Source organism: Micropterus dolomieu, linkage group LG10 (genome assembly GCF_021292245.1).
Source record: "Micropterus dolomieu isolate WLL.071019.BEF.003 ecotype Adirondacks linkage group LG10, ASM2129224v1, whole genome shotgun sequence".
Classification (NCBI taxonomy): domain Eukaryota; kingdom Metazoa; phylum Chordata; class Actinopteri; order Centrarchiformes; family Centrarchidae; genus Micropterus; species Micropterus dolomieu.
Window position 1 is genome coordinate 25,016,993 of NC_060159.1, and position 22,641 is coordinate 25,039,633.

The window sequence follows — 22,641 nt, forward strand, 5'->3', positions numbered from 1 at the left end:
CTTTGACTTGCCCAATTACATACATGCATTTGTAAAGTTGGATAGTTGTCTGCCTCCTGATATAGCCCCCACCCCCCCCCAAAAAAAAAAAAATCAATGTTTTGCTTTAATAATTATTTATTCATGAGAGAGTGATCTTGTTATAAAGTATTAATTTGATACAATATTACAGGAGAAGGTGCATACAACACTTAATCTTTAATCTTTTTTTTTTATTATGGCCAGTTTTTATCATCCTTACAGTTCGAAATGCATAATTTGGGATCCAGTGGGATGATTATTTTCTTCCAAAATGTTTTAAGTTTTGAGCATTTCTATATCATATGAAAGAATAAACTTTATTACAGTGCCAACTTTTATTGTTTAACAACTTTTATGTGTTTTGAAAGTCAGAAATCAACAGCTTTTGACAGCTTTGTGTTTTTGTTTTGCTGGGACTGATGCACAGAATGGACACTAGTAGGTTGTAGACAGAGTTAAAGACACTGTATATACTTTTTATACTTATAAAAACAGACTTCTAGAGAAAAGTGCTGCACATAAACACACTCACAAGCACATAAACAAATGAAAATGAAGCACGCACAGCACATTTAAACATACATGCACAACAAATACAGACATGCATACAAAAAGATGCACTTACACACATGCAGATACAGTCTGCACAGACATACAGAGGCGTTCATGCTGTACATGAACCCACTCACACTCCCAGTTGGTTTTCACTCTCTTAACCAAACTAAACACTGTAATTTATCTCCATCTCTCTCTCAGTCCAACCTCAGGCTGTTAAAGGTTTCCCGTTCGGTTTGCGGTGGGCAGAAATGTCAGAGCTGTGGATTCCAGCACCAGGCTGAGAGGCTGCTATGTGGTAGCAGATTGCTATGCTATATATGTTATGTTTCTGTCCATGGGGTGCTGTTTTTTTAGGCTGCATGTTTGTGTATTGAAGTGAAGGCTGCCTGGGCCTGATGATCTGATCTGAGCTGAAGGATTCCAGCAAGAACAGAGGAAGCCTTTCCACCTGTGAGGTTTGCTTTGGGAACAAATGCTACTAGATTTTAAAACATATATTTAACATCAACAGCAACAAAAACACACATATCAAAGGATATTACACATTTGCTTTTGTGTCTTGCAAATCTGGGACAAGGGCAGAGTATCACAAAATTAAAAGAAACATACAACTTAAACTACACACTTATAATAACAAGTTAGTCCCATCGCAGTGTCCTTTCAGTAGCTGTTCTGGATTAGCTTTAGCAGCAGCACAAAACTAAGGTTGCATTATTTTATCTATTCATGAGTTTATTTTAGTTCTCTTCCTCTTTATGCTTTATATAAACATATAGGATGTGGATATCTGCGTGATTTGTATTTGAATTGAAGTGTTAAACAGAGGGGGTCGAGTAGTGTCGGAGATTGATGGATTTGTAGAAATCAAAGGGAAACAGTTCCATGACGAGTAACGGACAACTAAAATGCTCCGGAAAACCTTCACTAAATGCTGGCGGTGTGGATTACTCTCAAGCACAGAGGATGTGACATCATGTCCAGATGTTTTCAGCAGCGACACTGGAGCTCAGGATTGAAGAGCCAAGGCTTCCTTCTCAAGATTTTGCACTTAGCAATCACACAGGCAGGAATCCATAATGGAAGAAGAAACTCATCAAACGCTTCACCTACTGGAACAAGTAGACCAGGATCCAATGCAAATGTTGTGAATATAGTATGTTAAGTAGTGGGAGCAACTCTCCCTTTTGTCACACGACCTGCAGGGAAAGGGTCATGTCACCTACGTTGGTACTATACTGTGGGTTTGATGATGTTAATTTAGAAATATGACAATACATCCATTTCAGACAGATTTGATGATAGAAAATGTTTCAATCTGAGTCTGTTCGTGTTGATCGGCTGATAAAATCATTTAGCCTGTCGTATGGTAAGATTCCAATCTGAAGTCTTCAGATCCAGTCGCTGCCATAAAGATGAGGTCACTTGTGTATCGCCTGATTGAGACAAGTAAATAAATAAACAGGTTTACTTAATGTTAGCTTTGTATTATTACAAAGTTCATTCACTCCTTTTGGAGGTTATAGAGTGCATGCTGCCCTTGCCGCTCCATCCAGGATTTCACCCAAACTTTTTTCTACCTTTTTATGGCCTTTTCAGCATAAATGTCACTGTATATAAACAGTGCAAGCCGCTGGTTGCCGTCCAGGTTTGTTTTTGGTGCAAGAACATGCAACAGTTGATGTTCTCCTGGGATTTGCGGGGTTGTCTACCCCCAGAACTGCAGTGGTCCAGTATGTTGTCGAGTGTATTTACTCTGTCATGAAGTTTATGTTCTTTCCCGTCTGTCAAAGACTAAAGAATCTGTGCAAGTTGGTGGAAACAATCTTCATGTGTGGTTTGTCCAGTCTTTCAGCTAAAGTTGTCAGGTTAGTCCCAAGCTTTACTTGTGGGAAGGAGGAAAGTGGAAAAAAACAATGTGGAATGGACTCATCATTGAAGAAGGACATGCAGGATAAATATTTAGAGGTTGCTGGTTTGAATCCCTGGACCAGGACTGGGAACAGTTGAAAGCTGCTAGGTGAATGTGTATGACTAGGTGAATGTGAACTTTCCCTGGATATACAAATGATAAAAATAGAAGTACACTGTTGTGTCTGTTAACACAAATCTCTAACGTCAATGACATGTTGTTGTATTTGGCTTCCAAGGAAGCAATGCTCCTTTTTCCTCTCCTCTCCTCTCCTCTCCTCTCCTCTCCTCTCCTCTCCTCCTGTTTATCAGAAGCTGCTCAGGGCCAGAGGAGTTATATTTAGCCCTTCTCTCCTCCTCCTGTTTCTCTCCCTCTGTTTCTGTGTTTTCCCCCTGCAAAGATGGCTTCATTAGCCATAGACCACAGCATGAAAATACTCACACACACACACACTGGGGTATGGAAGGGGATAGAGACCGTTACATAAGAGCCTCTCTTATATAATTTGATGCATATTTGATGCTGAATGGTGCAGTGGCAATGCAGGAAGCTGTGAGTTGTGTGTATGTGTGTGTTTGTGTTTGTAGAGGAGGAAAGCCAGATTTTTACAGTTTGGCCTCCCCTTGCCCTCCCTGAGCTGTTGCGTCACAGGGAAAGCTAAAGGTCAACGAGCAGTCAGAACTAGGAAATGTGTGTGTGTGTGTGTGTGAATTCTGAAATTGCAAAATACTGAAACATCCTCCTGATGTTGCAGTCTTATTTATTTTGAAATATCAACTACCAACCCCTTCTCACTCCCTGGTCACATATGGACGCATGGTCAAGACCCATTTTGTAACGCAATGGGGATCCCTATAGCGTCATATTTCAAGGCATTGGGGGAAGCCCCATAGTGTCAGTTTTTGAGGGGAAAAGTAAGTATATGTAATTTAACAGAAAAGGCAGAGTAAGGAGGTGGTTGGAAGACCAGACTTTGAATCAGGAGACTGTGGTTCGTGTCCAGTTTGAAACAAAAACTCAATATTAACATTTTTTATTTAAGTTAGGCGAGTTACGTAAATTGCGTTAGTCATGGAAGTGACGTTACTTATGTGTTAACTGACGTACGTAGTTATTTAAACCCAAACCATGATCCTTTCCTAACATTAACCAAGTAGTTTTGTTACCTAAACCCAACCATGTACTTTTTGTGCCTAAACCTAACCAAACTGCAGCTTTTCAGGACTTTAATAACGCGCCGTTTCAAAATGGTGATGTTTCGAAACGCTAGCGTTTTATTTTGAAAACCTCACCGGACGTTGCATATTTATTGCTGCTATCTTTACCGGACGTTACACATTTGTTGTTGCTAATCATTGCTAACTTGATCGCGGAGCCTTAAAAGTGACACTAAAGGGTCATGATGACCAAGTCTCAATATATGGCGAGTCGGAAGTGAGAATGTGTTGCAACTACCGTATCTCAAAGATTGAAACTTTGAACTTGAAACTCATCTGCTTCTCTTTTATCTCCATTTTCTCCTCTGCGGTCGATATAAATGTAATAACAGGAATCAATGAAGGTTATGGCTTTTACCTGCATTCACCTCATCAGAACATTTCATCAAAAGTGCCCCCAGTGCCTGGTGTCTGTACACTCAGGTTACAGGATATCATAACGGAGCACATGTAGTAAGAAGGGCTACAGACATTGACTTGCAGAGCTACAACTGTTTTAAGGAATTGTTTGGAATACCATTATATTATTTTAAATAATCTATTGTCTCTGATGGCATACAGTCAGTATGTTAGTCTAATGTATAATGGTGCATTACATTACAGTAAGACACTGTTACAATACACTCCAAAGCCTGTTCAGATGAACCTCTTTAAAGGGGCGCTGCAGCAATTTAGATAGATTAAGAAAATAACTGTCAAAATCAAATCAGCAGAGCCTGAAATATTCTGATTTTTAGTCTCAAATATAGGTCAAGCACCTAAACTGCCATAATGCAACTTATTTTCTCGGGTGCTTCAGTCCCATGTCGTTTCTCTCAAAAGAAGAAATAACCCTGATGACTTCCTTCCAGAGCCATTATGCAACTTTTCTTTACAGGCTGAACTCTCTGTGAAGAGTAAACTGAAGTTCATATGTAAAATTGGTTGAATGCCCCTTTTCGCCTATTTTCGTGTTTTGTTTTGATCAACATAACAAGGATCCTCTTGCTTTATGCTGCCTTCAAGTCATGTGGGAGATTTCAGATCTAGGATCGAGTACACATGAAGAGTACATACCACTTAGAAAGTGGGATTGAATTGTTGCAATTTCTGTATTTACCTTTTAAAAAGCGTGAGAATGTCTGTTGTATACTTGCTATCAATATTATTTATTGATCCAGTAGACGCAATTAAGTTTAACCAAGTTTAGCCACTTTTTTAATCAAGCAAATATTCTCAGTCTTGTTAGTTTCTGAGTCTTGAAATTCTCTTGGTTTCTACATAAAGCATCCATGGTTGGTATACAGGGTTGAGAAACTGCGTAACACAGAAAGTGTTGTAAACAGTAGTCACTAATGAGGCAAGAGACATTTTTTCTAAGCTAAACTTAGCTACTTTATTTGGCTCTATTTTCTGTTCTGTAAAGGGCCACAGTGGCACAGCTTGTAGAAGCAGGCTTGGCACTCTGAGGTCGCTGGTTCAGCTCCCAACCTTTCCCAGTAGAGCTGTTAGCTCCCAGCAGTGCAGAGCTGCGGTTATACTGGGCAGCTCCCAGGTGGGAATGTGTGGAATTCCCCCTCGGAGAAATAAAGGCTGAAATATTAGTGTTCCCACGCTGCCTTAATAAAGATTTCCTGACATGTATGTTTCAAGTTTTCCAGGTGCCTGGATCCCAAATCCCAGTTCTGGTGGTAAACAACCTGTTTTGTTTTTGTCTGAAAGCCGAGGGTGACTCCTCATCTTTTGACTAGCACTCCTTTATTTGTTTGTTTTTTCCTTCTTTAATTTCCCGAGGGGGAAGTAAGCGAGGTCGGATTCTGCCAAACAGAAGCAGCTTAAATGGAAAAAAGCAAACCAAAATTGAGCTCTACAAAACATCTAACCTCTGAACAAAGAAAATCAGGATGGCAACTCAAGTCGCTTTAGTAGAATCTCCATACATTATGTAACCTGTATGTAAATCACAAGGGAAACTTGTGTGTCTGAGGGATGGGAGTGATATTTAAATTAAACAATTAGACCTGGAGGATATAGCAAAGACCAACAGATTTAACTGTAACAACGTACATCAGAGATGCACCTGGAACTTGCGAATATTTGGTAATAAATGATTAATCAATTCAAGGTTTTGAGATTGGCTAACTGATCAGCCTTGAAAAGTAATATGAATGTTGGACTGATATTATTTTTGATATTGATATTTTGATATTAAATGATACAAGTATTATCAACATAAAAAATGTCATGGACGTAAAAAATGACCAATTACAATAATTGAGAACTTATTGTACTGTATTTCTAAATCCCACTATCTTCTTACTGGGTGTGACAGTGTGTGTGAGTGTGTGTGTGACACAGTGTGTGTAGCAGGTTGTCACACAGTTGAAAGTTGTGTGAATCCAGCCATGTACTATCCTGACCATCAGATACCATCTTACAGCCAGCTATCCGTGCTATCTGAGCTAATTTCCTGCTGCTAACAGGACGGCTGCCCTTCTGGTGACATTGGTGTAACACTGGAATCCCCTGCCCCTCCTCCCTTGTGCAGTCGCTGCCAGATAATAAGGTTGCGTAACAGTTAAACTCTTCCCTGTGTTGTTAATATCGATTAGCCCGCTCCATCTGACGTACACCAGACACACACAGGCCGCTCAGTTGCCAGTCCATCAGTTGGCAGATCAATCAGAGTCTAATGAGATAAACGAGCTCACTAATTAGTTAACGAACCGCTGGCTGACTGACTGACACAAGCACATACAGAGCCAGCCTGGCAGCTTCTCTTCCTGTCAGCTCAGGGGAAGAGAGAGCAAGAGTGCCTTAACAAAATGCTGTTCAGCGCGTCCAATTAGATTTTTTGAAGCATAGTTTTGAACAAAACAAAAAAATTCAAATACCCACTTATTGGAAAGTGCCATCATTATGTTCCCATTTTAGATTTTATCTGAGCTAGTGTTATGACGATTAAATGTCTCTATTTGAAACAATAAACATAGACTCTACGTTTATTTCTGCGCTTTTCTCCACCAAAATATCTAATAAAAGAAAATGCATTTGTTCCTAATGTGACTTTCTATTGCTGTGTGAGATCATCTGTAAAGTTTCTTTACAAAAACCAACAAAATTCTCAGCGCTTCAGACCGAGTCAGACAGGATCAAGATAACTGATGTTGTTTTTATTAGGTTTTTGCTTGTGCTGATTTACAGAATGAGGTACAGTGATATCTTCCGAAATGCAAACAGGAAGAATTAATCTGGCTTTATTTGTTTATTTCTGACCCTCAGTTGGCACACTTTAAACATACAGTACCTGTGCAAGTTCAATCCTGGTTACCTTAATGAAATAGTTCTGCATTTGGATTAATACACTTGCAGTATTTGCTTTCTCTCTGAGAGTTAAAACGAGAAGATGAATACCACTCTCGTTCTGTGTATTTAGTATGGAGTGGAAGACGGGAGGCAATTAGAGTAAAGAAGGTTTCATCTGCCCACTACTCCTTTGCTGCGTCTCTGGCTACAGCGTGGGTTGCCAGATTAGTAAATTTTATTAATTATTCAGCTTTAGATGTATTGGCAGGTGAATTTATTTTACTTTGGACAGATCCAAGCTTGGGGAGTATTCCGTTAATAGAAATTAAAATTGTTATAATTAAACAGCTCCGTCCTTCCAAGCTGTAGTGTTCCTGATAGATTTCAGTTTCCTACATTTCCACTCAACTCGTCCCTTTGACAGGTATACGAAAGAGCTCAGCACTCTGGATGAATACATGAAAATGACACCGAAAATCATCTTTGAAATGGATGAAAGCAGCTTTCCCTCTTACCATTTGCTCCTAAAAGCATCAATTGGCGCTGAATGTAATACCAGGGTATGTTGAAAAAAGGTTTTACTCAAATGAGACAGAAATTAAATGGCACTTTGAGTAATCGTTCCAAAATTGTATCCTTTCCTGGAGAGGCTTGTGATTCAAAACGATGCTTCTGATCAGTTTTTTTTTTAATGCCAGATCAACTCTGCTAAACAGCCATTTTGGTTAAGGTTCTCTACAGATACCCACAGTCATTTGGAGTACCATTCTTTTCAGCATGTATTTGGTAAAACTGTAAAAATCACCAGCAGATTTAGGCTGGTGGGTTAGTTTGTCTCAGTCAGCTCTGATTGACAGTTCTGCGTGTATGTGTGTGTGCGCTTGTGCTGGCATAGTTTTGCTTGTGTAACACTAAACTGGATATTCCTGATGACTCTGGGACCAAAGTAGCGTCTGTGAAAAGGACACATAGCTGGAGCGTCAGTGGGGACAGCCCCGCATAATTTTAGCTTTGTGGGGCAAGCCTGGGCTGGACGACACACAGCGAGACAGAAAAACAAACAGATCACTAAGGTTCAAACATAATGGATGAGGACTATTGTATTATTCATACATGGATTAAAGCTGCTAGCTAATGTAGCTTGATGTGAACATATCTTCAAATCTGCCATTTAAAAATATTTAATGAATGTATTGTTTTAGACTGAACCTCCTCAGATTTGGATTTAGATTCATAAAAACATTATTGTTCACTAACCATAAAGCAAATGTGTCTTTGGCTAATGAATAGGTTAAAAAAAAACAGGAACAACAATAAACTAAATATGGCATATTCTGATTATTGACTTGGCTTTGTTCTGGCACCAGTGGCACCAAAGGTTTGTCTAATCTGGCCCATTTATTGCTGCAACAGCTGGTTAAATTGTGGATTGATTTGAGGCTGATTATCAGAATATTTAAGAGGACTTTTGCCAGCTTTGGGCCATGTTTGGCAACCAAAGTTTATGGACTCCTTGGTTTAAACGCCCTTTGAAGGTAGGCCAACTATGGGGCATGTACATCAGCCCAACTGTGCCAGATTTTGAACAAAATAAGCCAATGCAGGAAATGGCCCCTGTCTTATTAGTTAGTTGGTAGTAGTAGTGAGTTAGTCCACGCCAAACACATTTTCTTAAAACTCTAAGTTAAAATGTACAGGTTGTCCACAAGGCTTTGAAAGCATGCTAGCGGCTCGAACTCATGTCATTACATGCCAACGAAATTTTTTCTTTTTCTTAGGAGAAAAGAGGATCTGCACAAATTAAACTCTCTAATACAGCTAGAGATGCCATTTTTTCTTGGAATATTAACAGAAAACCACAGCAACATTCAGTTTTTCAGAAACACTAAAGAAAGTAAAAAAGTCAAATTCAACAGCTAGAAGAAAGAGCAGGGCTTCGCATCAACTAAACATTTTTCAACGTGTCAAATAAAAAGTTTTAATTTTTAAAAGATTCTAGCCAATTTTAAGCAAAATTACCGACATACAGCACAGTTTATTGGAAACACTGGGTGAAAAATTGGCTTGTGTCTGTAACGTGAAAACAGAATTCTGCTAAACAGAAGTAAGTCCTCTTCTTTGTCCTTCTTTGCTCCTCTATGATTATCTACACATGGCTTATATTATGGCAGCATGTCACAGGTGTTACTTCTCTGCTGCAGTAATAAGGAATTTGGAAGGATTTGAGTTTGTGTTGATTTTCTGTAATTAAAGTCGAGGATAACCTTTCTGTTTTGAGGTTTGACTTGTTAACTTTAATGAACAGAAGTTTGGGGTAAACACTGTGTTTTTTGTAATCAGTAATCACGTTTGTGGTAACCTTTTAAGAGCTGACGTCAGCCGCTGTTGTCAGCTGTACCTGTGCAGCTGGCTACTGCTGTGTGTGTGTGTGTGTTGTATGTTGTGTGTGTGTGTTGGAGAGGCAGGCAGCAGTTTCTTTAATGAGGGTGAACTCAAGGATTTGTACTTAATCTTCACCTGGCCTGCTGGGAAGGTTGTTGGCATACGGGTATGTGTGTGTGTGCCACCCTTGTTATGAGTGGGAAGACCCCTAGGCACACTACAAGACTTCTATTAATGAACACCGCCTTTTCGAGTAAGTCGAGTAGAGTGTGTGTCTCTGTGCGTGGGTGTGTACGCATATTGTACCACCCCCAGGGGGCGACTGGTGCCATGAGCAACATGAAACCTTGCAGAGTGACATGGTGACAGAGACAAAGAAAGAGGGTGTGAAGTGATGGGAGAGTGTGTGTGGAGAAAGAGAAAGTGTATGGACATCCACGAGATTACATCCATATGAGATCTTATTCCGAAATCACTGGCATTAATCTGCTGCTACAACATTCTCCACTCTCTTGGGAAGACTTTCCACCTGGTGTTTAAACCAGACTGCAGACATTTGCTCCCATTCAGACACAAAAGAATTAGTGAGATCCAACACTGATGTTGGCCTGGCTCACAGTCGGTGTTCCAGTTCATCCCAAATGTGTTTGATAGGGATGATGTAAGGGGTCTGTGCAGACCAGTAAAGTTCTTCCAAACCAAACTAGAGGAAAAAATTTCTTTGTGTGGGGCATTCTCATGTCATGTAGAACAGGAAAGTGAGCTTCCACAAACTGTTGACACAAAGTTGGAAGTGTTTAAAATATCATTCTATGCTGGAATATTAATATTTCCCTTATTTGGAAATAAGGAGCCCAGCGCAAAGCATGAAAAACAGACAGGGGTGTCCGCATACTTTTGGCCATTTAGTGTCGATGAGTAGACAAAATGAGAGATATGACAGCGATACAGTCTGACTCAGAGATAGTGGACGAGAGAGGAAAAGAGAAGCAGAGATAGACAAATAGACAAAGATAGTTTTCACTGCTGGAATTAGGGACAGCTGGCTGGTGTGTGTGTGTGTGTGTGTGTGTGTGTGTGTGTGTGTGTGTGTGCTGGTATGGCTTGGTTGTATAACACTCAACTGGGTCCCCCTGTGGCTTGTAGGCTAACGTGGCCCCTCTCACTTTCTCTCTCTCTCAGTTAAGTTCAATGAAACTTTATCGGCATGGTGCTTTGATAAAAGAACGTGCCAAAGCATAAAAACAGAATAAAGTAGTACTAAAATAGCTATTAGATAGTTGGTAGCCCAAATTTTAATTCATGGAATAAAATTGCTATTTAAATCCCAATACTGGTCAGAAATATGTCAAATAACACAAAGTACATAATTTTATTTGCTTATTCCTCAATATTTCTGAACTATGGCTCATATGTGCTCAATGTCCAGTTTAAAAGAGACACCACCGCCGCAGCTCGAGGTTTTCTTAATGTCCCGTGGGTATAGGGAAACACTTTGTTTCAGGACCATGCCGTGTTTCCCATGGTGCTTTGCTGCAGGGAAACTCTGCTGTGGAGTGAACAAACCTCACAACTGCTTTCTGTTGTCTATAAAAGTGTGTGTGCATGTGTGTAGCACTCACAGTTGTGTGTGCCCGTGCATTTTAAGTGTGTAGATATTTGTGTGTGTGTGTGTGTGTAACACTTCACATGTGGGCACTTGCAGGCATTCTCGGTTGTTTGCATGCAGGTATGTGTACGTGTGGGTATCTTAATGTCTGTATAAGAACTTGTGTGTGCTTGTCAGCTAACCAGTGAACTGCTACTTTACATTAAGGAAGACTTTTGATTGGTGTGTAAAGGCAAAGAAAGAGAGACAAAAAGAAGAGAAGTGGGTGTAAGAGAGAAGAGACTTAGTCATCATGTGTCTTGGGGGGATCAGATAGCTATCTGGTGTCAAAAAGCATCCAAGAAGCATTCAAGACGGATTAAAAATGATTTGCCCAAAGTGCCTGTGGTGGTTGTTTGAGATGAATTCCAGCCAGATGTTTAACAGGTGTAAATACATCTGCCTCTCCAAGATGCATAGTCTTTACTGTTCTCGTGTATAACTTCACCAGTAAGCTGTCTGTGGAAATACTCATTAACAGCATCTGTCCCCTGTGATAACGTCAGATAAAATGAAACAGAACTTAGCATTTCTTCTGTCACAGATAAAGCAACAGAAAGAAAACGGCTCCCACGATTTCAACGCACACAATCATACAATAGGCGCACTGAGCTTTGGTAGCATTTATCTGATCCCAGATCAGTGCAACCACTTAATAATCCATGTGGGTGAGAGAGCGGTCAGAGTGAGAATCCGTAAATATGAGCAAGACATTTGTCACTTGTAGTCAACAGGCAGGTGTTAGCCACCTAACGTTAGCTGAACTGTTGTTGTAACTTAACTTCTTAAGTGAAGAAGTTCTTTTGGTGTCTTTAGTTACTAAACAGCTTCAGGTGCATTTCCACCACCCTCTGGATTAGAGTAGGGCTGACCCTCATTTGCATTAAGACTTGAGTCACTTGAAAATGACACTCAAAACACATTAGCAATAGCTTGTGTGATAGATAGATTGATTGATTGATTGATTGATTGGTTGGTTGCAAACCCCCCAAAAAGAATTCTACACAAAATCAGCTTTACTGGTTCTTGCTGGCCTCGTGCTGAGTTTTCAAATCCACCCACAACTGGCTGCTGGATATCAAATGTGTTAAAACAACTGTTGGGTTGTTGTTGTTGGCTGAAGACAGACGTGTCATCTTGTCACTCATGGGAACAACTGAAACCAAGGCTTGGGATCTGGTCAGCAACAACCAGACTGAACCAGGCTAAGGGCAGGAGGACAGAGGGGAGAAGAAGAAAACACTGACAGAGAGGAATTCAAAGATAGAGAAAGATTGAAATATAGATATGGAAAGGAAAAATTAGGACAAGCAAAATGAAAGGAATGCATTTTGAGGGCTAGTGGATGAGAGATTGACAGAATGAAATTGTAACAAGTAAGAGACTAAAACACCAGGCAGAGGCAAATGGGAAAAAGAAATAAAACACTTTTTGGAAAGACAAAAAGTAAAATGGCAGAGAGACAAAGACCGAGACAGAGCCCGGCTGTGGATGAGGATCAGGCGCTTCTAGCCATATTTAATCATCAAATATTAATGCAGTAAAGATGGAATACAGGAAATTAATATTCCCCATTAACAAAGAAGAAGCTTGTAATGGCTACAAAAGACAAACGGCCTCCATTCAGCAGTTAGATTACGGGATCCAAATCACATCAGCTCTGCATCCTCCATCTTAACCTGAAGTCATCTGCTCCATAAACCCTACACATCCATCGCATCATCCCCTTTTACTCTGTTATAAGTCATGATCCATTAGTTCTTAATTTAAGTAGTTCTTAGTTATTCTTACTGGTGGTGTTTCACCTCCCTTAACGCAGCTGTTAATGCAATTTGAATTCTCTAGGTGGTGCTTTTTGTAGTTTCAGTTGTTCACTGCCTTGCTGACTAGTTTCTCTTCCTCTGTTTTCTCCAAACTGTTTGTTTCACAGTGTGCATCACATGGTGAATGCAGAAGTTGTAATAGTCACTAGGTCAAAATCGCTTCACAGCCCAGCTCAGTTCCTAGAGTCTTGATTCAAATACATCTGAAGTTGCGTTCAATGCATGGCCACAGAAGTTCGACAAGTGTGGATGATGTGGTAACACAGGTTGTTTAGAGTCGACTTACAGAAATAAGATTGCGTAGCCTATTTTTTCTATATATGTGCAACACATTAACTGCTGCTAAGAATGAATTTGGAAACTTCCGTATCAACCAAAAATGAATTGCTACTGATATTTAAGGGTGGCGATGGGGCAATGAATAAGACAAATGCCTTTGGTGTCAGAGACCTGGGTTCAATTCCTCACTGTGACACATCCACCAATGTGTCCCTGAGCAAGACACTTAACCCCTCGTTGCTCCAGAGGTGTGCGACCTCTGACATATACAGCAATTGTAAGTTGCTTTGGATAAAAGCGTTGGCTAAATAAATAAATGTAATGTAAACCAAAACAAAATAACCTCTTCCAACAAGGAATCAGCAAAAATGAACACAGTGTTAGGTTAAATGAATGACATAAAATGAATATGCAATAACGTCTCATTGTCAGGCAATTTTATCTACATGTTTTCTCATATTGAGTTTCTAAGCTGGACAATAATGTTCAATCGATTCTTGTATCCATCAAAAGGCTGACAGTTGACGTTTCTTTCTTCCTCGATCCTTCCTTCCGTTCCGTTTCTGTTTCTCCGTCTTTTCTCTCGTTCCATCCCCATGGCGAGTTTCCCTAACAAGAAGGATTATATATTTTCAGGCTGAGAGCAATCCAGATATTATCAAGTATTTATGTAAGCCACACTCTCACGGCTCAGATACATACAGAACCCTCAATTCAACAGCTGTTTCATAACCAGCAGTTGCCATTCTGTTTGTGTGTGTGTGTGTGTGTGTGTGTGTGTGTGTGTGTGTGTGTGTGTGTGCGTGTGTGTGTGTGTGGACATTATGAGTGTTATGTGATCGCTTATAGTCAACAATAAAGTAGTGAATTATAAATGCTTAGGAGAGAACATACAGCTCTCTGGCCTAGTTAGAAAATATATGCCCAGACTTTATCAAACCTATTGTTTGCTAGTTAGTTAAATTATAAGTAATGATCTAAAAATGTAACACTTATTGTATCATGTGAAATTAAACAGTAGAGGGACTATTTATTGGTAGCAGGCTTCACATGTACATCTGTATGTGTGTGTGTGATACATAATGCATAGTGTTTACATCAGTGTTAAACCAGGTGCAGGCTGCAGAGTGCTGAGATTTGCAAATATTCTGCATCGTGTCACACGTACACACACGAAAACACACAGGCTACACTAATACACACACAGAAAGTACATGCCATAATAGACCTGAGGTTGGCCTTTTGTGCATATATGAATAAATTATTCATATGAAATGAATATCAAATGCATCAATGTTTAGTATTCTCAATGCACAACAGGGCGGGCCCCAGTGTCAGTGACACACACACACACACACACACACACACACACACACCCATAAGCAGGGAGAGACACTGGGAGTGAGTGAGTGTGGTGTACACGCACAACAATCTTTTGGAAGTGTGTGGATACTTTTGTGATCATATCACATGTGTGTCCATGACTGTGTTTGGTGAGTTTTCTTTTGTATTGTGTGTGTGTGTATTAGTGGTTGCATGTGTGTTTGTTCTTACATATCATGTGTGCATTTATACCTGCGCAATACTGTATATGATTTAATACATAAATATGTATGTGTTTATTACAGGTCTTAAGGTAAACTGTGGAGTTTTGTACCTCTAGTAGCAAAACATATGTGGAGCAGTTAACTTATGAATGGGTGTGCACGCACACGAGAAAGCAAGATACACAGTCCTGCCAATGGTTTCACACTACACTACTGATCTACAGGTGGCACTAATGTGTCAAGAAACACAGCAATGCATCAACAAAGGAAGGGAAGAAGAAGACTGCAAGCTATTAGACATGGATGTAAACAATACAGAACTTATAATGTTGAAACATTTTGTTTTTGTTTACAGCTAAACACCACATGTACCTTTTAAGGGTACCTGAGGACCTGACCTGAAACAGGTTTGAGGTGCAGCTCAGTTTTGATTCAGGTTTTACTAAAATTATAAGTCTGGCACAAATATTTTTTTGGACAAAACAGCATGCAATAGTCCGATAAGGTGATAAGAGAACACAAGCTCTGTGTTTAGTCAAATTCAGAAAAACACAACGCAGTACTCCGTCAGCTTGATCATGTTGTTGATTGTGCCGGTTACATTAAGGGTGTTGTAGGATGTAAGCAGAAGGACAGTGATCTTTAGTAGGAGTGTGTTTACATACACATTAGATGAACCGTGTAGGAATCGTATCCCTTTCTATATATGGACTCCAATTTCATGGGCCACAAAGTAAGCAGGTGAAACATGGACGGAGGTCATGTGACTGACGTGGCCAGTCAAGACTATTCAACAATTTTAAGGCTTTTAAAAGCTCCTTGTAGTTGCTTTGTGAATAGAACTATTATCCTACTACATTGTCCCTTAAATTGGGGGGCTGTGCATAAAAAGGGCAACAAGCTGTTTTTGGACTTCGGTCTGTTCAGCTCTGTGTGGTTTTTGTATAATAGATGGGTCCATCTTGGGTTTAGGTTTGCTAGTCATGGGTCCTTTTTGGGTTGTTTAGAAGTACTAAATACTAAACCTTTGAAGATCTCTGGCAATTACAACTGAAGAGTTGTTGATTTAGTAATGTATTTATTTGTTTAACTATATATTTGTTTGGTTGTGTGTTAAAACTACAGCAGTTTAAAATACATATTAAATATACATAAACACTCTGTACAAACACTAAATACACACATGCACACACACATCCAATTTACATTTGATTCCTTTTACTGAATCAAAGTTTTCAAGTCTCAATGAGATGTGTGTTTAAGTTTTGTGTATGTGTGTACGAGTATGTCCTTGCAAAAGAGCCATATGTGTTGGCCCGGCGCCTCTCCCCCAGCCGCGGCCCCTCCATCTATTTCTGGCTCTGCGTCACGCCTGGGCTTTACTCCTGTGGCAAGAGAGTGTTTCTCTAGGGCTCCCACTCTGCTATACACACACACACACACACACACACACACACACATACACCTCCCGACAGACACAAACACACACACACACACATGCCTGCCCAGTGAATGAGTGAGCACACTCAGATGTAAACACACAGGCTGACGGACGGATGGATGAATGGATGGCTGCTGATGAACTGGACGTAATGGGAGTTTAAACTTGAGTGCATGTGTGTGTGCGTGTGTGTGTGTGTGTATGTGATACAGAGAGAGAGAGAGAGAGAGAGAGAGAGAGAGAGAGAGAGAGAAATTGTGTGTGAGAGGGTCGGACGTTACCGTGGCATTGGAAGGAGGGAGTGTGAACACAGAGGAATGCTTTCGGTAATAGGAAGGGAGAGCCGGCCAGGTTGGTTTACAGTTGGTTTACTATCTATCTATCTATCATCCTTATGTATGGATTGTTTCTTTTTTCTTTGTGATGCCTTCTTTTTTTCTCTGTTAAGGGGGTGTATTCCTGTTAGTGTATTTGTGCGCGTTTGTGCGTGTGTTTGTGTCTATTGCAACCAAGCAGGGGGGATGTCCTCGTCCGCTGTTGTCGTGGTAATGCAGCAGCCGCGAATGACAGCGTGTGGTAATCGCTTGTGTGTGTGTGTGACAAGGGTAACTGTGACATAAGATACTTAATCAGAAATTTGCCTTTTTCTTTTACTCTCTCTCTCACTCTTTCTCTATCTATCCATCCACGTATCTCTGTCTGTCTATCTACTCAAACCCTCATCCCTCATCACCCTCTACTCTCTCCCAGGGTGCTGTTGTTAATGGACACACACACACACACACATTTACACACATTCACATACACACTGGACAGCTGACTGTCTCACACAGTGGTGTCAGTTCCCTCCATTAACCGAGGGCTGCCACTGCAACACACACACACACACACACACACACACACACGGGATGTTGGTCGTTTTACGCCATCAGAACAGTGCTTTACTCGAAAACAGATTGAACTGTGTGTGTTTGTGTGTGTGTGTTTGTTTATATGCTCCGTGTCTACCTCGCTGCTGGGGCCTCCCTTGTACCACACATTACTCTAGTAAACACAACACACACACACACACACACACAGAAATACACACAGCCAGCAAAGAGGTGCGATAACAGTGACCTTGAGAGCGATTCCTTGTCGTCTTTTTTCTCTTATTGTACTTTGTCGTGCTTTTACATTTTCATTTCATTCTTTCACAACTTCAACAACTATGTTTTCGCCTTTTCTACGTTTCAGTCTTTTGTCTTTTTCTGGCCTCTTCGTCACTTTGCTTCTCCTCTTCCCCCTCCAGTATTCTCCTCTGCTAATTTTCTTCCTCCTCTCATCTCATCTCCTTTATCAGTCTCTCCTCTGTCGTCATCTTTCATCTCATTTTTTTCCTCATATCCATTCTTTCTCTCTTTTTTCTGTTTTTCTCTTGGCGTTGTTTCCTCATCTTCTCTGTTTTTTTATTTTCCTCTCTCTGTTTGTTTCTCTCTCTGTAAACTGTGTCTGTCCTGTGAGTCTAATGTTTGGAAATACTTTTATTTTGAAATTTGCCTGATCCAGTTTCAGGTCATTTGTGTCTTTTAACCCTGATTAATGTTGACTTATGGTTCACTTACTTTGATTTTCATATACCATAATAGTTCAAGTCAGTCTGGATTTGGTGACAGAGACAGTGGAAAAGATGCAGCTGTCTGTCTCTTTTTCCAGAAAAAGACTGACAGACAGTTCAGCAAATACTGTAGATGGAAAGATGAATAAAGTGACAGATAGACACAAACATAAGATGGGCTTTCCGGCAGACAGACAGTTTGTGAAGCAAGGAGACAGGCAGGCAGATAGAGAATCAAACAAAAACAGAGGCAGACAGACAAGTTGACATTCAGACAGACAGGTAAACAAACAGAAAAAGACAGACAGACAAAAAGAAAAACAGATAGGAAGACAGGCAGCCAAATGGAAAAAGTCAGACAGCCTTATATAAAGACAACCAAAACAGCCAGACATGCAGACAGTAACAGTCAAACATTTAGACAGACTGATAAGGCTGATATACAAATACATGTCTGACTGACATGCAGACAGACAGAAGACTAATAGACTGACAGACAATCAGTTCCTCCAGTCCTCTTAGAAAGGAGCGTAGGAAGTCCTGCCTGTCCGCCAAGTGTGTTAAACCATTTTTCCATTCACAAATTCTCAGACAGTGAAGTGTGCTGCTTCTGCCCTGGTATGTGCACGTGAGCGTTTGCTGTGCACGTGTGTGCTTTTTTTTGTGTGTGTACGTGCACGCGCTGTGCGATGGTCTGGAGTCGGGTGAGTAGGCGATGTGTGTCTGAGGCCACAGTTGATCACTTTACTTCAGCAGAGATAACATTTAAATGGGCTTTGTTTGTTTTTTTATGGAGATGTGACTCTGAAGATGGGAATTTTCTGAGATCTTGCTTCCCAGAAAGATCCTCTTATGCAGAGCTAGCAGAGGTTCCAAGTAACAGTCTAATTAAGGAAGGGGAAGTTAGATTAGCACTAACAGCTTCAGCTAACAATGTGCTCATGATTTAACCTTGAGGACCTTGAGATTTGTTTTATGTTTCAGCCCATTTAGTGCAAAAAGACTTTGCCTTCACTTTACATTGCTGCTAAAAACTTTCCAAAGAACTGTATTCTGTGGGATTGTTGATGTCGGAATATGTTGTTCTCTGCTTCCACGTCAGCGCCTATTCATTTGCGTACAATATGAAAATCATCCTGCAGAGACATAGTCCATCACAGAGAACATCACGCACTATCTGCTTTATTTTTGTGCACACTGTGTTGCAGTTGCTTGGTAAAGTCTGTCTGGCTGCTGCTTCCAATGCACAGGAAATGGCATGTAACTTGTGAAACTTTTCTTGTTTTGTCTGTTTTTTCTATCAGTGCCATAACATAGCCTCGATGCAATAGTCCTGTAGTGACTTTACAGTAGCAGCTTGTCAACAAGCCAACAGTTTATCCATTATCTAAACCACTTTATTAGGAGATCAAACTGAAAGTGAGTGTACCTGGAATGTCGGTAATAATCCCTCCTTGTACAGGACACCTGTGGCACAACTAACAACAAGCGCAATAGGCCAAAATTTAGCGAGGACATTTATCTGTAAGCTGTGATGGATGTTTACAATGAATAAGAAAACATTTATTTTCCAAATACCTTTAGCTAAACCCAGGGGTTTAATTACAACCTGTAACGGTTCATATGACTACTTGTGTTTGTCCAGCTGACTTCTCATTGGTGACTTTGCTGCATTAGTAGCTTAGCAGCTAGCTTGGTGACTAATTAATAATTAATTGATAGTCAAGTTGGAAAAGTACGACCCAAATTGTTATAAACTAGAATTGAATTTTAAGGATTCACAAAACTAATTACATTTTAAACACACTTTTTATTTTTGTTATCTTTAAAGATCAACATTTATTTGTGGTTTGAAAACACCCCAGAATATATAATATATACAGAAAATATATGTGTAATGTATTTATATACAGAGCCTGAATTGAATGTGACATCTCTTTATACTGTTAGGGTGTGGTCTAGAGAAGAGAATTATTTCTCCCTTTACTTTGGGAAGACAGCAGTTGTAATGAACACTACATACAACAATCCTTTGGGAGTGTAATAAAGTTAGAGTACATATATTCTACTAACTAAAATAAAGTGGATAAGGGTTTTAAGTTACTTGTAAAACTTTATTTCTGTTTGTGTCTTTTTCTTCCCATTCATTCCTTTTCTCTGACATCTATCTGTCCAACTATGCGTCTGACCTACATTTATGCATCTTCTCTGTGTGTGTGTGTGTGTGTGTGTGTGTGTGTAGTAGTAGTAGTAGTAACTCAACCACAAAACTCATGTTACCAAACACAACCCAGCTTCCTCTTAGTATCCTTAACACACGCACATAGATGCACAAGCAGGACAGGTGGCTGTATCACCTTGACGTCCAGTTTTACGACACACTCCACATTCGTCTCTCTCTCTCTCTTACTCTCTGCAGGTATAAGCCCCTTATACCTTCTGTGCTGCAAATGCTGCCAGGACCACACACACACACACACACACACACAGCAGGTAGTGGCAGCATATCATAGCCTCTGGTCGCCTGGCAAACAGAGCTTCATGATGGAGGGATGATAGGAGAGAGGGATGGACAGATGGAGGCAGACAGGGGGAAAAATACAGGAATAGGGAGGGATGTTGATGGAATGATTAAAAAGTGCAGAAAAGGATGGAGGAACAGAGAGCAGGATGGAGGTAGAGATGATGGATGCTGAAGGACAGATGGAAGGAGGGATAGAAGGGGGGGTGCAGGTGTGGAAGGAGTGATGGTACTTCAGAGGGATGTTTAAAAGTTATGGAGGGAGTGAGGGAGTGACAGTAGGAGTGATTGGGTGGAGAGAAAGGGTGATTGAGGTGTGATAGAAGAAGTTACAGAGGCATGGAGGGGTGATGAGGTGATGGGAGTGAATAGAAGAAGGACTGATTATAAAGGGAGTGATAAAATACAGGGGTGATGGAGGGAAAAACAGGAAGGAGGAGGAAGGAGAGAGAGCGATGAGAAGACAATGTAGGAGTAATGTAAGGGGAGGAAGGATGGGAGGATGATGACATGACTTGGGTAGAGGCAGAAATGAAAGTAAAGTGGAATGATGGAACAAAGTTTGGAAGAAGAGAAGAAGAATGATGAATGGTTGCTTATTGCAGTAAAATGTTTTCTGTAGCTCAACTTTTCTATATGCACTTTTTGAGTCCTTTACTCTTGTTCCTCTCATGCTTTCCCTCTCCACATCCTTTTTTAATCCTTTTTTATGATTTTTTAACTACTCTTCGTCTTCCTCTCATCTGATTACCTTTCTTTCAGAACTTTTTTCCACTTATCTTTCCTTCTCTTGTCATTTAATTCCTTCTATATTTTCCTCCTATCCTTTCTTTGCTCGTTCATCCTGTTTTATTGTCCTCTTCTCACCCCTCCCCCTCCCTTTCTTCTACTTTTCTTTACTTAGCTTTCTTTTTCTTTTCTTTTCCCTTCTCTCCTTCACAAGTTCAATTCTTAATTCCTTTATCTGTTCATGCCCGACTGCCTCCCTTTCTCTCTCTATCCCGAAAACAAAAGAAAAACAGTAAAGGCGCTGTGAAGACATGGAAACTTAGAGGAGTTAACTGTTTTCTGTCGGCCAAACTTTCTCCGTCTCTCCATCTTTCTCGTTTTGTTTCCCCCATAGGTGTAAAAGTAAGTGTATTTGTGTATTTGAGTGTGTGTAATTCAGGAATGGGGTGAGTGTGTTTTTGAGATTGGAATGTGGAGGCTCGTAAGTCACCTCTGATTTTCCACTCCCGCTGGGACACATCCCATTATCAGTTTTATATGAAACTCGGAAATTCCTCTGTGGTCTGTGTGTGTGTGTGTGTGTGTGTGTGTGTGTGTCTGTGTGTGTGTGGTGTCTGGCTCCATAATGAGCAGCTTAACAGTGGAATAAAAAACTGGGCATTTTCCTTCCCCCTTTTCCTTCTCTTTACAGTGCAGCACTTCCATAAATTCCCAAAAATTATTCTCACATTTTTCAGTTATCCAGCACAGAAATACACTCTTGAAATGTGTCAGTATTCAAGTTCAGAGTTGCCTGCCAATTTTAATTATCCAGAATTTGTGGATGTTTCAGATACTTGATTGATTTGTTGCTTGATGTGGTGGTCAATGGTTGAAGTATAATTGTATGCCCCTGAGCTGATTTGAAGGAGTTGTTGTTTAGATACAGGACTGCAGGCTGACTGTTTTGGGAGTCTTTGTATTCAGAATTATAAGATGGAAAGAAAGTTTTGGAAAAATTGGTTTGTCTGGTTAGTTTGAATTGAAAAGTTTAGATTTTCATGAAGTCTTGTTGATCAGTTTTTTGCATAAACATTTTTTTTTTTATGGAAGCCTCTTTGTTGGTTAAATATTAATGATATACTATATTGTTTTGCTGATGTGTTGGTTAATTAGGTCTTCACAGTATGGCTGGTTTGTTGGTTGGGTTGGTTAGTTGGATGTAGTCTAAGTGAAGACATTATATGACTTTGTTGGTGGATGGCTGTTTGTTTCATGGTTTGTTTTGTTTGTTGACTTTTTGACCTTTTAATGCTCTGAATATACTGGGAAATGTCAAATGATTTGACGTGTCCCAACTTGGAGTTTGATTGATTGTACAGATGCAATTATGGTGTGTTGTTGGTTTGAATGGATAGGCGTTGTGCTTGATTGGTTGAAAGAGTTGCTGTTTTGTTCAATAAACTATTTGGACAGTTAAAGGTTCTGCAGGTACTTTGAATGTTTTTTCTTCAGTTTTAGGTATGATTGGATGGATATGTTGGTGTTTTTGGATATTGACAGAGATGACTTGTAAGCCTCTTGCACATCATTTGAATGGTTAAACTCATGAGTAATTGTGTCAGTGGATGGTCACAGCTTCTAAAAGTCCTGTAACATTTGTATGATATGTGTGAGTTGTTTAGCTAGTTGACAGTGCAGTTGT

At 40.1% G+C, this 22,641-nt stretch overlaps 1 protein-coding gene across 4 annotated transcripts in view; it reads left to right on the forward strand.

Annotated features, from left to right (window-relative positions):
* hivep2a (HIVEP zinc finger 2a) overlaps positions 1-22,641 on the forward strand; it is a 132,175-nt gene that overhangs the window by 47,359 nt on the left and 62,175 nt on the right. Inside the window, exon 1 of one of the 4 annotated variants that reach the window (XM_046061552.1) lies at positions 16,361-16,461. The exons of the other annotated variants lie outside the window; for them this stretch is intronic. The gene's annotated coding sequence lies outside the window, so the exon portion shown is untranslated. Of the gene's footprint in view, positions 1-16,360; positions 16,462-22,641 lie in introns of those variants that run through there. 4 annotated transcript variants of the gene reach the window in all.